We start from the raw sequence: 16,398 nt of genomic DNA on the forward strand, positions 1-16,398 counted from the left end.
ACATCAAAACTGGCATGCTATATATCAATAAAACAAACTTTAAAATTATGATATTAAACCAGAAGCCAAAGATAATGCAGAACACCACATAGTAAAAAATGTTTTCAGGATCCGCTTAAAAGCCAGTAGAATAGGAGCAATACATTTCTCCCTAGGGAGGGAATTAGTACTAGTATTAATTAGACTTGTTAATTTCTTGTTAAACCCAAATTTACAAGCAACATACAACACATTTAAAAACATGGCTATAAATACATTATACTGTAAATACAAAACATCCCCTATCACAGCTACAAGAGACTTGCAAGAAGCTTTCGTAGCACACTAGGAACATCTCATTTTATCAAAAAGATTGGGGAAATGTTCAGCAAAGACACCAAGTAGATCTTGATGGAGAGAGCTTTCCATGAATGGGGAGCCACCAGTGAAAAGGCCCTATTCTACCTTGTCATCATCCTCCAAGCCTCCTCAGAGGAGAGACCTGGAGAAGGGCTTCTGGAAAAGATCTAAGGGTTTGAGTAAGTTCATATCAGGTGAGGCATTTCAAAAGATATTGGGGTCCTAATTTGTAAAGAGCGTCATAGGTAAAAACAAAAATCTTTAAAATTGGCTCAGAACAGGGAGTCAGTGTAGCTGTAACAGAATTGGTGCAAAATGATCTGTTTGCCTCAAACTATCAACAGCCAGGCAGCCACATTCTGCACTAGCTGAAGCTTCCAAACCATTTTCAAAGGCAGCCCCTCCTCAAGCATGTTGCAATGGTCCAACCTTGACGTAACCAGAGCACTGATTACTGTCGCAACATTATCCTTGTCCAAATAGTGACAGTTGCATGGAGCCATGACTTAAAAGTTCCTCTTCTCTCCCAGTTTTGCCGCAGACAAAAGAAGATTGTGGAGCACAGCCTGCTAGTAAGCCTGCAATTCCACTCAGTTCCATAACAGCGATTTCAATCAGAGGGCCCTACAGCAAAGGGGGAGAGGCTCCTAGCTTTCCTCCATTGACATAGCCCAGTCCAAATCGGGATGCTGTGCTGCTGCCTTTACAAAGGGGAAGTTACACTGGGAGCTTGGGAAGGTTGCATTCATTTCCTTCTCCCATATTTTCCCATCTGGCTGGCAGCAGCTCTCCAGGGTTTCAGGGTTTGCTGCTGGGACCCGCTGTATACAAGGCAGGTGATATACCAAGCTACAGTCCTTTCTCTAAGAACCAGAAGTTCTCACTGAAGTCTTTACCCCAGGTTTCTTGAAGCCCAAACCTGAGAAGAGGACTAGGGCTTGAGGGAAGGACCACTGGAGCAGATGTAAGCAGAGAAAGGTCACAATTTATTGTTGCATGAAGTATGTATCAAAAACACTTGCTAGAATTGGTGGCAAATCATGAGATGGCACCAGCGGCGTAGCGTGGGGTTGTCAGCACCCGGGGCAAGGCAAGTAATTTGTGCCCCCTAACCTGGGGCAAGGCAAGTAATTTGCGCCCCCTAACCCCTAACCTGCTGCCGCTGCCAGCTTCTTCTTGCTGCTGCCTGGTCTGGTCTGGTGTGGTTCTCTCCTGCGCTCAGCGCTGCGCTGGGCGGCTGCTGCACTGTCCCTCCCCCAGATAGTCCCTCGCTCTCTCTCCGCACCGCACGCCTGGCACCCACCCCCTCCACAGTGGGCGGCGATCCAGCGGCTCGGATCGGATTCGCACAGCAAGCACTGCAGTGAGAGAGAGTGAGTGAGCCAGGTAGGGGCAGAGAGCTGCGAGTGTGAGCGCCCCCCCCCAGATGTTGCGCCCGGTGCAGCCGGCACCCCCTGCACCCCCACGCTACGCCACTGGATGGCACCAGAGAGCATGTACACCCTCCCCCCTGTCCCTCCCCAAACTAAGACTTAATATTACCATGTTCTGATTTTGGACACCCTTAGCAAAATTCCAGGATGGTCCTGGCATTCTTTGGAGAGTGGGAATCATCGTTCAAAACCCATTGAAAATGCTGGCTGCCTGTTCAGCTGTCTACAATGTTTGGATGTGTTAGCATTGACCCTGGCAACTCAGTTTTGAGCCATCGTCAAGCCATCCTGGCAACCTTCTTGAAGGGACAGCTGGCAATTTAAAGTGCTGTTAATTAGACTTTGTTTGTGAATGAAATTGCATGCTGTGCCATGAGCCTTTTCACCGAGGTGTTCTGACACACTTCTCCACGCAAGGGTTTTCCAAATCATCATAACGCAGTTCAGCTAGATGGAGTTGCAGGGGTCCTCAGGAAAATATAACACTGGCAGGAAACAGGAAATAGATCAGCACATGTTAAGATATCAATTCTAGGCATATTGAATCCACATTTTAATTTGGGACTCTTCAGCCACTAATTTATGGAATCCTGTTAAGAACAGTTGAATCTGTCCATTTTGGTTTCTCATTTTTCAAATCTCAAGTTCTCCACATTTCCACACTAGTTTGCAGTGTGCTCTTATTTTTTTGAAGTGTCCATGAAAATTCACCAGAATTTTAGTGAAGATTTCTTCTAATATAAACTTTTGCAGGCAATTTTCGCTCATACACACATTTTTGCAAATCGTGTCCTTTCTAAAAGAGGGCATGTGTTGTGGTGAGACCAGAAGACCAACCTCCTGTGTTGTGGGTGGGTGAGATTGGACAGCCACAACACCCGACTGGTAGGTCCCTCGTTGTTGGGTTCAATCTGGCCAATGGGGCGCAGTCCAAATGGATCGAGGGACCTATATATACCCATGCGTGTGACCCAAAGCTTCCTCTTTCAGCTCATGCATTCGGAACACCTGCCCACCTCTCCCTACTTTTAGGGTCTTTTGCGATTGACCTTGCTATGCTGTTGTGTGTCATTGGGACAGGGGCACGGCAGGAATTTTCCCATTTGGCTGATTGGCTGTTGCCATTTGGTTTCGCCTGCCGTGTAGCAAATTGTCACAACTTGTAAGGTTGCGGATAGGCACTGGTTCAGGTTATAGGGATGGGAGAACGCTCTTGCCATCCCTATGTGAAGAGTATTCTGTTAAAAGAATCCAGGAATTCAACTGGTTTGGTCAACCCCCGAGAGGTGGTTGTGCCTGTGCCTGAGTCCAGGGGGGCATCTGGGTGGGGAACATAGTCTGTTCCCGGCTTTTTGCCTACGCAGATGTTCACCCTTGGCTGACCTATGCTGGTGCCCTGGGTCAGCGCTGCCTGCAAGGGTGCAGGGAGCTAGTCGAACCAGAGCCTATGCAACCACTCACCTTCTGTGATCAATAAGTAAAGGTAAAGGGACCCCTGACCATTCGGTCCAGTCGTGGCCGACTCTGGGGTTGCAGCACTCATCTCGCTTTATTGGCCAAGGGAGCCGGCGTACAGCTTCTGGGTCATGTGGCCAGCATGACTAAGCCACTTCTGGTGAACCAGAGCAGTGAATGGAAATGCCGTTTACCTTCCCCCCGGAGCAGTACCTATTTGTCTACTTGCACTTTGACGTGCTTTCGAACTGCTAGGTTGGCAGGACGTGATCAATAAAGTTGTGGCCTAAATTCTGCCAAAAACCAAAACTAAAATTTGAGTCAAGTGTGTCTTTATTTTTTTAGGGGGGCGGTCTCTGGGTGTGAACACGCAAAGCAATGTCCCTTAACACATAGCAATCTTGTATGTTGTTTTTCACTGTAATATGCATTTCAATTAACACTTTACTGTAGTCTATGCATTTTTGTGCACATTTTTTGAATGGAGCACTACAGATTTCAACCGTTGTCTGATGTTCAATTCATGTATTGTTTGGGAAAATGTGGCTGGATGGTTACGTGGGAGCCGGTTGAAGTTAAATCCTTCGAAGACAGAGGTCCTCTGGCTGGGACGGGACGATATGGGATTGAGGGGGCAACTCCCATCTCTTGCGGGGGTGCAATTAGTGCCAGCACCGTCCGTTAAGAGTTTGGGTGTAATCTTCGATACCTCCCTCTCCATGGAGGCGCAGATTGCAGCTATAACAAAGGCGGCATTTTTTCATCTCCGCCAAGCTAAGCAGTTGGCTCCTTACCTCTCTCGCCCTGACCTAGCCACTGTGATCCACGCGACGGTCACCTCCAGACTGGATTATTGTAACTCGCTCTACGTGGGGCTGCCCTTGAGACTGACCCAGAAACTCCAGCGGGTGCAGAATGCCGCAGCGAGACTCCTTACGGGGTCTTCGCTGCGGGATCACATTCATCCGGTGCTATACCAGCTGCACTGGCTCCCGGTGGAGTACAGGATCAGGTTTAAGGTGCTGGTTTTAACCTTCAAAGCCCTACACGGCTTAGGACCCTCGTATCTACGGGACCGCCTCTCCTGGTATGCCCCACAGAGGAACTTACGGTCCTCAAATAAAAACATCTTGAAGGTCCCAGGCCACAGAGAGGTTAGGCTGGCCTCAACTAGAGCCAGGGCTTTTTCGGCTGTGGCTCCAACCTGGTGGAACGCTCTGTCACAAGAGACTAGGGCCCTGCAGGACTTGACATCCTTCCGCAGGGCCTGCAAGACAGAGCTGTTCCACCAGGCCTTTGGTTAGGGCACAGCCTGACTCCCTCCTTTGGCAATCTTTACAATACTTTAGTTTATGGTTGCCATCAATTTTGATTTTAATTAATTCTTATGATGTTTTTATAATGTGGCACTATTTTAGTGTTGTTAGCCGCCCTGAGCCCGGCTTCGGCTGGGGAGGGCGGGATATAAATAAAATTTATTATTATTATTATTATAATTAGGTAGGCTTATCTTTAAATGCAGACATAACCAATAACACAAGAAGAGCCTGCTGGATCAGGCCAATGGTCCGTCTAGTCCAGCATTCTTTTCTCAGAGTAGCCAAGCAGATGCCTTTGAGAAGGCCAAAAGCAGAACATGAAAATTGTTGGTTGGTAAAATCAAAAACATGTTAGGAGATAATTTGCTAGCCCCCCTCCCTGATATGTTGACTGCCTAGGGGTCTGCAAACGTTTCTCAAAGGGGAGTTGCTTCACCCACTTGATCACTTTGCTTGTTCTTTTCTTCAACCTTTCCAACTCTACAATATATTTTTTGAGGTAAGGGCACCAGAACTGCACACAGTATTCCAATATGTGGTCTCTGATGCCCATTATGAGAATGACCATCCCCCCCCCCCACTGTTTAGCCCCTTCCAACTATTGTCTTTTCAAGCAGGGTCACAAGAGAGTAGACCAACTGACCCCAGTTAACACTTAGTGGATTCCAGCTCCCACCAGCCCCAGACATTATCAGTGGTTAGGGAACTCTGTATGTGTAGCTCTGATTGGATAGTTATAGCACCAACCAGCTGTTGGGGTGGAACAGAAAGAGCTGGGAGAGGGCTGAATCTGGCTTTCTGAACAGCTGGTTGCAGTATTGCCACATTTTTTTCTTTCCCACTTTTCAATTATTTTTATTGAGAGATAAATAGTAATATAGCAAAACAAGTAACAAATAGCATATCAAATACAAGAAAACACAAACATTGTTTTTTTGCAAAAGCAATTCAGAGATATTTTTTGCAGAGAATGTTCATCTTTGGTGAAGGCATTACCCTTATGTTTTTACAATGTTCCCAATACAATGTTCAGTTCAGCATTTGCTTTTATTACAGTTTTATTACACCAGTACATAAAAAATGGCCATGATCGTTAATTTGTCTCCCTTCTCTTACTCTCAGTATCTTAGTTAATTTCCTCATTTGGACACTGTCCCAGACCCTCATAATTCAACCGCCCATAACTAAAGCATTACTCCCCCCTCCTCCCCATGTGAAACTAATTGCCAAACTGCCTGCCTTCAGGAAGTGCCGTATCCTCTTCTGCTAATAATAATAATAATAATAATAATAATAATAATAATAATAATAATAAAAACTAATGCATTTACCGGTAGCACATATCCTATTATATACTCCATTTCTTTTAATATCGCTATACAGAAAGGTTTTGTTTTGGGACATGACCATGTAGTATATCAGCTTTTGCAGTTTTGCGTTTCCAGTATAAATTATGTGATTTTTAGGATATTAAATTAAATCTACCTGGGATTGTGTACCATCTGAAAAAGAGTTTGTAACATTTTATTTGTGATTTATGGTTTGATGGGGAAGATGCTCCTATTATGCAAAGCACCTCACTCAGTTGGTAGAGCATGAGACTCTTAATCTCGGGGTCATGGGTTTGAGCCACACACTGGGCAAAGGATTCCTGCATTTCAGGGGTGGACTAGATGACCCCTGAGGTACCTTCCAATTCGACAATTCTATGATTAGCAGGTTCAATTTTTCTTGTCCCTTTACCATCTGTTTTCTGAACATATTTATGGACTAGGAGCTCTGATAGCAGAGCTGGGGGAACACAGTGCTGTTTTGCTAGTTACTGTAATAACTGGTTTTAGTGACTAACTGCACTCTACAAGGATCTACAGCAAGTTTGTGTGAAGTGCTGTTAGATATATAGATAGGTATAATGCACACATGCATGCACACACATTTTTCACATAACATATTTTATGTTTCAGTCGCTATTCTTCCATATATTAGAAATTAATTCCTAGTCTTTCTAAGGAATTTATTCTTCCTTCTCTGTGTTAATAGAGGCCCAGCTCCTGCCCCTGAACTAGGCCAGCACCTCTGGTTTTCTGGTTATTTCCTGCTTAGACTACTGCAATGCCCTCTATGTGGGGCTACCTTTGAAGGTGACTCGGAAACTACCAGCTGCCAGACTGGTGACTGGGAGCGGCTGCTGGGACCATATAACATTGGTCCTAAAGGATCTTCACTGGTTCACAGTACATTTCCAAGCACAATTCACAGTGTTGGTGCTGACCTTTAGAGCCCTAGACAGCTTTGGTCCTACATACCTGAAAGAGATCTTCCACCCCCATTGTTCAGCCTGGACACTGAGGTCCCACTCCAAGGGTCTTCTTGCAGTTTCCTCATTGCGAGAGGTGAAGTTACAGGGAACCAGGCAGAGGGCCATCTCATTAGTTATGCCCACCCTGTGGAACGCTATCCTATCAGATGTCAAGGAGAGGAACAATCATATGACTTTTTGTAGGCATCTGAAGGCAGTTCAGTTTTGGGAAGCTTTTAATATTTGATGTTTAGTTGTGTTCCTTATATTTTGTTGTTGTTCATAGTATATGGAGCAGTGCAGTAATATGGGCAGGATACAATAAATTTGTTGTTGTTGTTGTTGCTGCTGCTGTTGTTGTTGTAACAACAGTTTAGAAATTAGTCCCTGAGTTTTTATTGATATTTTTTTCCTTCCCTCCCTGTCCACTTTCCCTTGTGTGTCATGGTTATTGACAGCTCTTCATTAATAGAAAAAAGGGTGCCAGTACTGCACACCATTGAGTACCACCAGAAAAAAACACTGCTTATACATCCCATGTCTAGAATGGAAATCAATCCAGGGAATACAATTTAGACACCAGGGTATTTTAAGCTTATACATTGGTACCTCAGGTTACAAACGCTTCAGGTTACAGACTCCGCTAACCCAGAATAGTACCTCGGGTTAAGAACTTTGCTTCAGGATGAGAACAGAAATCACGTGGCAGCGGCAGTGGGAGGCCCCATTAGCTGAAGTGGTACCTCAGGTTAAGAACAGTTTCAGGTTAAGAACGGATCTCCGGAATGAATGAAGTTCTTAACCCGAGGTACCACTGTATCTGATTTTATACGCTTAGCTTAAGTGTAGCAGCCAAACAGGTTCATGCAATAGATTGTTGCTCTCCCAAAGAACATGATGATATGGAGCATGGACAAAAGAACATCAGTTGTTGCTCAGGACCTGCTGATGGCTGAAGATTAGGGATGAGGGAGAAAGACCTCTAAATTCATATTTTAATGTGGATCCACTTACCGTATTTTTCGCTCCATAGGGCGCACCGGACCATAGGGTGCACCTAGTTTTTAGGGGGGGAAATAAAGGAAAAAAAATTATTCCCCCCCCAGCCCCAAAGAGCAAAGAAGCCAAGACAGCCAGCGGGATCCATCAACAGCCATTGATTGTGAGCCCATCATCATTCCCTTCTGTTGGAGATCAGAGCTCCATGTCCTACACAGCCTGCCATGCTCCTCTCCATTACTCTGCTGCCCCTGGGTACTGAGGGGCGAGGAGCGGAATGTTGTCCCATTGCCAGTGGTGAGATATGAGTCAATGGCTGGTCTAGCCAACTTCTGTACATGGAGCAGAAACATTTGAAGAGGTTGAGCAGGACTAGTGAGGGACCTGGGGAAAGGAGGAAGATGCTCAAAGGACCACAATGGGCCCATAGTGGACATTAGAAAGAAATAGCTACTACATTTCCCCAAGTCCAAATATCAATACAGATTTGTTTCTATTGAAATCAACCTCTCGCTTACCTTCCACTGTCCCTCGTGTGAGAAACAAACACAACTTGACTCAATTGCTCTAGCCCAGTGGTTTCCAAAGTGGATGGCACCACCCCTTGGGGTTGGTGGGATTGCGTAGGGGTGCATTATGAGCCAAGGGGGTAGCAAGGAGGTCCTGGAGATGTACCTGACTATCAGATTTGAAAAGCTTGTCTCACTGGATCAAGTTAATCAATTCTGTTGAATTAATTAAACTAAATAGTTTTAATTAGATTTTGAAAAGATGTGCAATTAATTGTTACTGTTTGAATTTTATTGTGCTATTATCTTCCTTAGTGGGTCGTCCAAAACCACTATTCTGAATAATGATTTTTATAGGGTGGGGGCACTGGGGTGAATTTATTGAACCAAGAGAGCAGTGGCACAATTTTTTTTGGGAACTGCTCTAGCCCATTTCAGCTGCTCATGTTAATTAAAGCAGCCCTCATTAATCTTCTTTCCTAGCTGCCGGGCAGGTGGCTAAATTACAGGTGTCTTCACTGGCTTCCTGCAGAGGTAGCTCCTCTAATAGAATTCACCGCTAAGTATTCTCAGGCAGCCAATCATCTCTGCCCTACATGGTTCCCTCAATGAAAATCACAGAGCTGAACTGACAACATTGCGAACTTAATAGATTAGCGTAGTATGGCACCGTTTTGAAGTCAATGTCTGATATGCATTCTTTAGCATCCCTGTGGCTTGTTTTGCAGCTGTAAAAGCCAAAGTGCTTAAGTCCAGGAACCACAAACCCTCTTAGGCAACTTTCCAGGGGCCGCACACAAGTGGTGAGCAGGGCCAGTGGCAGAAGTTGGATAGAGCAACTGCCTCCAAACCCTGATGAAATATATTGTTCAGGTTATTTAAATGCAAACATTTGTATTCTTAAGGAGTGCATGGAACCACCCTGAGACCTATGGGTATAGGGCAGTATACACATTTAACAAATGATGTTGTTGATGATGATTACAATGCTAAGGAAGGCACATCTAGCAATGTTGCCCAAACTGGCAGTGCCCGGCTTGGAAATATGAACCTTGGGGGCTTGTAAAACTGACTTCAAATATGAGACAACCTTTAAGACCACATTGTTCTTGTCCCATTCAAATTTTAGTCTGAACTGGGGCACAGATCAGCTGCTTTCCTACTCACATCCACCCTCCCTCCTAGCTTGCAGCCCCTTTCACATTCACGCACAATCCTCCAGGCCCCTTCTTCTTTCCTTCTTTCCTTTCGCCTCCTTTCCTAGCTGTTGCTCCAACACCATACCCTCCCACCCTTTTCTGATGAAAATACAGTGGTACCTGTAGTTACAAACTTAATTCGTTCCGGAGGTCCGTTCTTAACCTGAAACTGTTCTTAACTAGAGGCATGCTTTCGCTAATGGGGTCTCTTGCTGCCACTAGGCCACCAGCACACGATTTCCGTTCTCATCCTGGGGCAAAGTTCTCAACTCGAGGTAACTCTTCCAGGTTAGTGGAGTTTGTAATCTGAAGCGTATGCAACCTGAGGTGTCTGTAACTCGCAGTACCACTGTAGGGATGTCTCATTCCATAATGATAATTTTACTATTTATATTAAGGTTACCAGATTTTTTCAATGAACCCGGGGACACTTTTCAACTTCAATGGGTATTGTATGGGGACTGATTTGTAAATCCGGGGACTGTCCCCAGGAAACAGGGACATCTGGTAACCTTAATTTATACCCCACACATCTTACTGGGGTGCCCCAGCCACTCTGGGCAGCTTCCAACATACATAATAACACAAGAAAACATTAAACACTAAAAAAAACCTTCCCTATACAGGATTGTCTTCAGACAGCTCAGGGGTTGGATAATTCCATACCCTCCAGCATTTTTCCAATGAAAATAGGGCCGCCCTAAGGAAAAGTGGGACATTTCGGGATCAAATCAGAAACCAGGACGACTTCTCAAAATCAGAGACATCCTTGGAAAATAGAGACACTTGGAGGGCCTGCAACATAAGCAAGAGGAAAGGAAGACAGGAGACCTTTCTACCTGAGTACATCACAGACCATGACTTTGCTTGTATTTGGAATTTGCTTGAGTTTCCAATCTTATTATTGTATGTATGTGTGTGTAATTCCCACATTCATTAGGTCCTTGTTACAGTGGAGGCTTGGTTTTCAAATGTAATCTGTTCCATTCGATTTCCGAAATGTTCGAAAACTGAAAATCAAAGGGCAAAGTGAATGGTGAAAATGAAAAAAAAAATGAGCCACGGAAGCCGTTCGACTTCTGAAAATCGTTCAAAAATTGAAGCATTCACTTCCAGGTGTTGGCGTTCGGGTTCCAAATTGTTCGGCTTCTGAAGTGTTCGACAACTGAGGTTCCACTGTATAAGATTTGGGTGGGGCAAGACTCCCCTAAATATCTGGATTCAGTAAGTGGTTAGAATTCAAGTAACCCCATAAATTCCTGTGTCTAGTGGGGCTGGAGTTGAAACCATTTCCCCCCCTGTTCAGAAAACTCCCTGGCATAGAAGCCATCAAGAAGAATGTTGTTGTTTAGTCATTTAGTCATGTCCGACTCTTCGTGACCCAATGGACCAGAGCACGCCAGGCACTCCTGTCTTCCACTGCCTCCTGCAGTTTGGTCAGACTCATGTTGGTAGCTTCGAGAACACTGTCCAACCATCTCATCCTCTGTTGTCCCCTTCTCCTTGTGCCCTCCATTTTCCCCAACATCAGGGTCTTTTCCAGGGGGTCTTCTCTTCTCATGAGGTGGCCAAAGTATTGGAGCCTCAGAAGAATGATCTCAAGAAGAAAAATCACTGGAATGGCTGAGTCACTGGCATAACAAAGACAGAGTCATTACCCATCAAGATTGGCCAAGGCTGTGCCAGCCACAAACAGGAGATAGTTAGTAAGACAGAAAACCCGTTTCTGTACCACTTATACTGCCACGGGGCCCGAAGTGGACTTTGGACATGCCTGACTTAGGAGCAAATGTCAATCCACAAAAAAAACAAAAACCCAATTGCCCTTTGCTTCAATTCAGGTAAAGACAAGCAGGATGAGCCCTAAGGCTCAAGAAGCAACAGCAATGGGTAATATACTGGAGCTTCAGGCTGCAGTATTGTCAACTGGCATCTTACAGAAATGAAAGCAACAAGGATTTCTTAGAAAACAGCCAGCAGGCACAATTAAGACTAGCGCTTAGTGAGATTTTACCCATTTTGCATGCAGCGTCTTTGGCTGTAATTATTTCACTTTCCTAGCACTCTTATGAAAAGCATTTAAAATTAAATGCCCACTTTTCTGATTAAAAACACTGCTGCACCTCTGCCAGACCACAAGTGCTATTTATGGGCAGAAGCCATAATTTTTCCAAATTCTAGTCCCAAGACCCTAATGTTATCTCATGCAGAGAGGAAAAACAAAAAACAGCTTGGCTTGCTCAGAAGCGGGGTTTAGGGATTTCAAATTTCCCATCCTCACCAGAATCCCTTTCCTGGTTGATTGTCTGCAAATACCTCTTGCATAGTGCTTGTGGGGCTTCACACAGGGCAGAACTGGACTGAGCAGGAGAGCAGGAATAGGAATCACTGACAAGGGGGCAACACTCAGTAGAAGAGCATGTTTTGCATGCCAAAGATCCCAATTCAGTCCCCTGAGGTCTGTTAGCCTCCCCATCACATTTTGTTGCTTTCCAGTTATTTCTGCACATCACTTGGAGCAGTGGTCTAAGTCAGGGCACACTTGCATTTGTGCCACCTTTTCTGGGCAGAGGTCTGTGATTTCTGGCCACAGGTCCAAGCAGTTGTGTTTTGTAGGGCTGATAACACCAAGATCACAGATTGGATCCCCATGTGGGACAGTTGTATACTCCTGCATTGCAGGGGGGTTGGACTAGATGACCCTCAGGGCCCCTTCCAACTCTACAGTTCTAGGGTTCTGCCTTTTCCTTGGGAAAACCCTCTGTTTACCACTCAGTCGGAACAGATATCAATCCACAGAAAACCCAATTGACGTTTGTTCTGATTCAGCAGTAAACAGTGGGTATTTCCCAGGAAAAAGCGGTGGTGATGGGTGGGGGAGAAACTCAGCTGCTTGGACACACATGCCTACACATCACAGACTTGCACCTAGGAAAAGCAACACAATGGTTCTTAACTTCGATTGGGTATTGATCTTGTTTTGATCTAAGCTTGGTAGTTGACTATTATGTCTAACAGCCAGTGAGTAAGTGCATCCCTTCCCCACTTTGACACCTACTGCCCTGTCACAGGATTTTACTGGTAAGAAATGGCAGTCTGTGACTGCATCCACACCATGCATTTAAAGCTCTGTGATACCACTTTAAACACCCATGGCTTCCCCCAAAGAATCCTGGGAACTGTCATTTGTTGAGAGTTGGTAGAGGTCCCTTCTGTTTCACCTGCAGAGCTACAATTCTCTCTGCACAAGTCCCTCTGTAACTGAGAACTGTAGTTTTGTGAACTACAGCTCCCAGAATTCTTTGGGGGGCTGTTTATAAAGTGGTACCATAGTACTTTTAATGTATTGTGTGAATGTGGCCTGTGTGTGTCACTTGGAGATTTTTAAAAAACATATACAGTGGTACCTCAGGTTACATACGCTTCAGGTTACATACACTTCAGGTTACAGACTCTGCTAGCCCAGAAATAGTGCTTCAGGTTAAGAACTTTGCTTCAGGATGAGAACAGAAATCGTGCTCCGGTGGCGTGGCAGCAGCGGGAGGCCCCATTAGCTAAAGTGGTGCTTCAGGTTAAGAACAGTTTCAGGTTAAGAACAGACCTCCGGAACGAATTAAGTACTTAACCTGAGGTACCACTGTATTAAGCTTAAATAAATAGTATGAGCACACAGATGCATATATACCTGTGTGTCTTTGTAGTATCCTGGCTTCTCATTTAACCTAATTTAAAATCTTGTCTAATATTGGTATCCCATCCTCTCACGATCTACACTTACAGCCTTGTCCCTTATACGCCATTCTTATCACTGCAGTGATCAGGAGAAGCCTTCCTGGTTGCCCCACAGTTATCTCATATTTGTTTAGTTTCAATGTGAACTAAGGCTTTTAGTGTAGTGGCACCAGTCATCTGGAATGCTGCTCCTATTAAAATCAGGCAGGCACCTACATTCCTGATATTTCATCACCTGCTGAAAACATTTATTCCACCAAACATTTTTAGACAATTACCGGTAATTTGATTCCGCGTAGATGATTTGTTCTGTATTTTACCATTTTATAAGTGTGAAGTTTTTTTGTTTTTTTAAGAATTATTGTACACATCTGTGGCATCCCTCCCCCTTTTTAGGAGATGCCAGTTTATAAATATTCATGCAAATAAAATAAGATGGTTCACATACTCAGCAAGAAAATCCAGCCATACTAAAATCCAATTAACAGAGCAACCCAGTGCTCTAATTATACGAGAGGTGGTGGGAGGGCAGCAGAGAAAAGAGAGGGAGGGAGATGTTCCTGCTACTCTTGAAGAATGTGTCCTATGGGTGCTCAGCCCAAATGGTGAGGGGAAAACAGTGCATATGAACAGGTAAAGCTGCTTTAGACTGGCAGGCTACTAAACGCATTGTTATCTTTAGTGATGGGCAAAGTTTCCCAGGCTGAAATCAAATTGCCACCCCCCCCCTCAATTCTATCCAATTCAACCATGTCACAACACTGGTCAGGGTCATGATAGGGGTGCAATTCCTACTTCACCTCCCTGTGCCTTTACCCCCTTCTGCCAACAATCTTAGACACACATCTCTTTTCTGGGCGCAGTTTCTACCTACAGTATTTGCACTTAAGCACCTACTGTCAACAATGACATCATAAGATGACAGATAGGTAGCCGTGTTGGTCTGCCATAGTCAAAAATAAAAATAAAAAAAATCCTTCCTGTAGCACCTATCTGAAGAAGTGTGCATGCACACGAAAGCTTATACCAAGAACTAACTTAGTTGGTCTTTAAGGTGCTACAGGAAGGATTTTTTTAATTTTATTTTGATCATAAGATGAAGCAATTTATTTTATTTTGATCATAAGATGAAGCAATGTTTTGATACGAACTGTTTCTAGAATGTTTTGTTTTAGAATGCTTAAAAAAAAATAGTGGCTGTGTATGCTATCCTGGACTCCTTCAGGAGGAAGGAAGGGATATAGATTTAAATGAATACCCCCCCATCTGTTCTTTTAGTCTTTCCCTGAGAGGTGATCTAGTAGTGCTGATGTACTGCTCTGATGTTGTTCTGTGAATGTAATTTTATGTGTATAGATTTTATTTGTTTGCAAATGAATAAAATAAAAATTCAGAATCAAACTATCAAAATAAACAATAAGTAAAACACTGGGCAGTATGATCTAAAAAGCAGCAGGAAGTGCCCACACAAACAAGTACATTTTTAATACAGTGGTACCTCTGGTTATGAACTTAATTTGTTCCAGAGGCCCGTCCTTAATCTGAAACCATTCTTAACCTGAGGTACCACTTTCCGTTCTCATCCTGGGGCAAAGTTCGCAACCTGAGGTACTACTTCTGGGTTAGCAGAGTCTGTAACCCAAAGTGTTTCTAACCTGAGGTGTTTTTAATCTGAGGTACCACTGTAGGTGTCTGAAGCCCATCACAGTGCAGTGGGGAGGGTTGTTCCATAGGCTTGTTGCCACTGCAAAAAATGAAAACCCTATTTCCGTATTATCACTAGATAGCAATCCACTAGCCAGAACACAAACAGCAGAGCCTCTTCCAATGATGATAAAGATCAATTAGATCTGTACAGATGAAGGCAGTTGTCCAGGTATCCTGATCCTAAATCGTTTAATAAATTATGTCAGATTATGACTAGCACCCCCTCCCCCCACTGCATTTTACAGGGTTCCTGTGCCTTCAGAAGTTGTGTAACAGACAGGGATTCTGGAGGTGAAACCTTCTCCAATGATGGGGGCAAGCTTCACCTGCTGAACTTCTGCTTGTTGTGCAGCTAAAACCTCAAGAGCCCCACCAGAAATAGAAGCAGCTGCCTCCAGAATAGATGATACTTTCAAGATGCATTTGTGAAGCGTCAATCATGTACCAAAGATAAATCAAACGTGGTTCCAGCTGAGTGAACACCTGCAATCTAATAACACAAGCAGAAGTAAAGGGAGCAGTGATGTGATGAGAATCATGGTATGGTGGTGATGGGGAGGCAGGGGGACAGGGAAAAATGTGGCCAGGTAATAGTATATTTATGGCACAGTCCAAATTCACAGCTAGCTTAGCTTCACAGACATCAGTAGAGTTAGCCAAGCTGATGACAACTTGACCTAATAAATTGCAGTAGCAATGATATAGTAAATTGCATTTATTTGCCCCTTTGACCACATGCCCTGCCGGCTGCTCCCTAATCTATCTCTGCCAGATCTCATCTGCAATTCTAATCTCTGAGCTGCTTCTGATGGCCATTAACATGGTCTCTCAGTTTGTGTGTGTATGTCTGCTCCTCATGTTTTGCAGGTAACATTTTTTTCCAGCCTGGAAAGGGATCTGCCAGCCCCCATTCCCGAAATTACTGCTATGATCTAGAGAACTCCTCAGTGTAATTATTGGCATGACCAGAACTGACCCACCCATGAGACAAGGTGAAAAACCACCTCAGGTAGCAGGATCTACAGGGGTGGCATCTCCAACCCCATTGTTCAGCCCGGACACCAAAGTCCAGCTCCTTCTGGCAGTTCCCTCATTGCAAAAATCACCCAGAGTGGCTGCAGCAACCCAGTCAGATGGGCAGAGTACAAATAATACATTTATTATTATTATTATTATTATTATTATTATTATTATTATTATTATTATTATTATTATTATTAGGCTGCCAAGGAACGCAGCCAGTGTGGTGTAGTGGTTAAGAACTGTAGACTTGTAATCTGGTGAACCGGGTTTGTGTCCCCGCTCCTCTACATGCAGCTGCTGGGTGACCTTGGGCTAGTCACACTTCTCTGAAGTCTCTCAGCCCCACTCACCTACCAGAGTGTTTGTTGTGGGGGAGGAAGGGAA

Source organism: Podarcis bocagei (assembly GCF_964188305.1).
Source record: "Podarcis bocagei genome assembly, chromosome: Z".
NCBI lineage: Eukaryota > Metazoa > Chordata > Lepidosauria > Squamata > Lacertidae > Podarcis > Podarcis bocagei.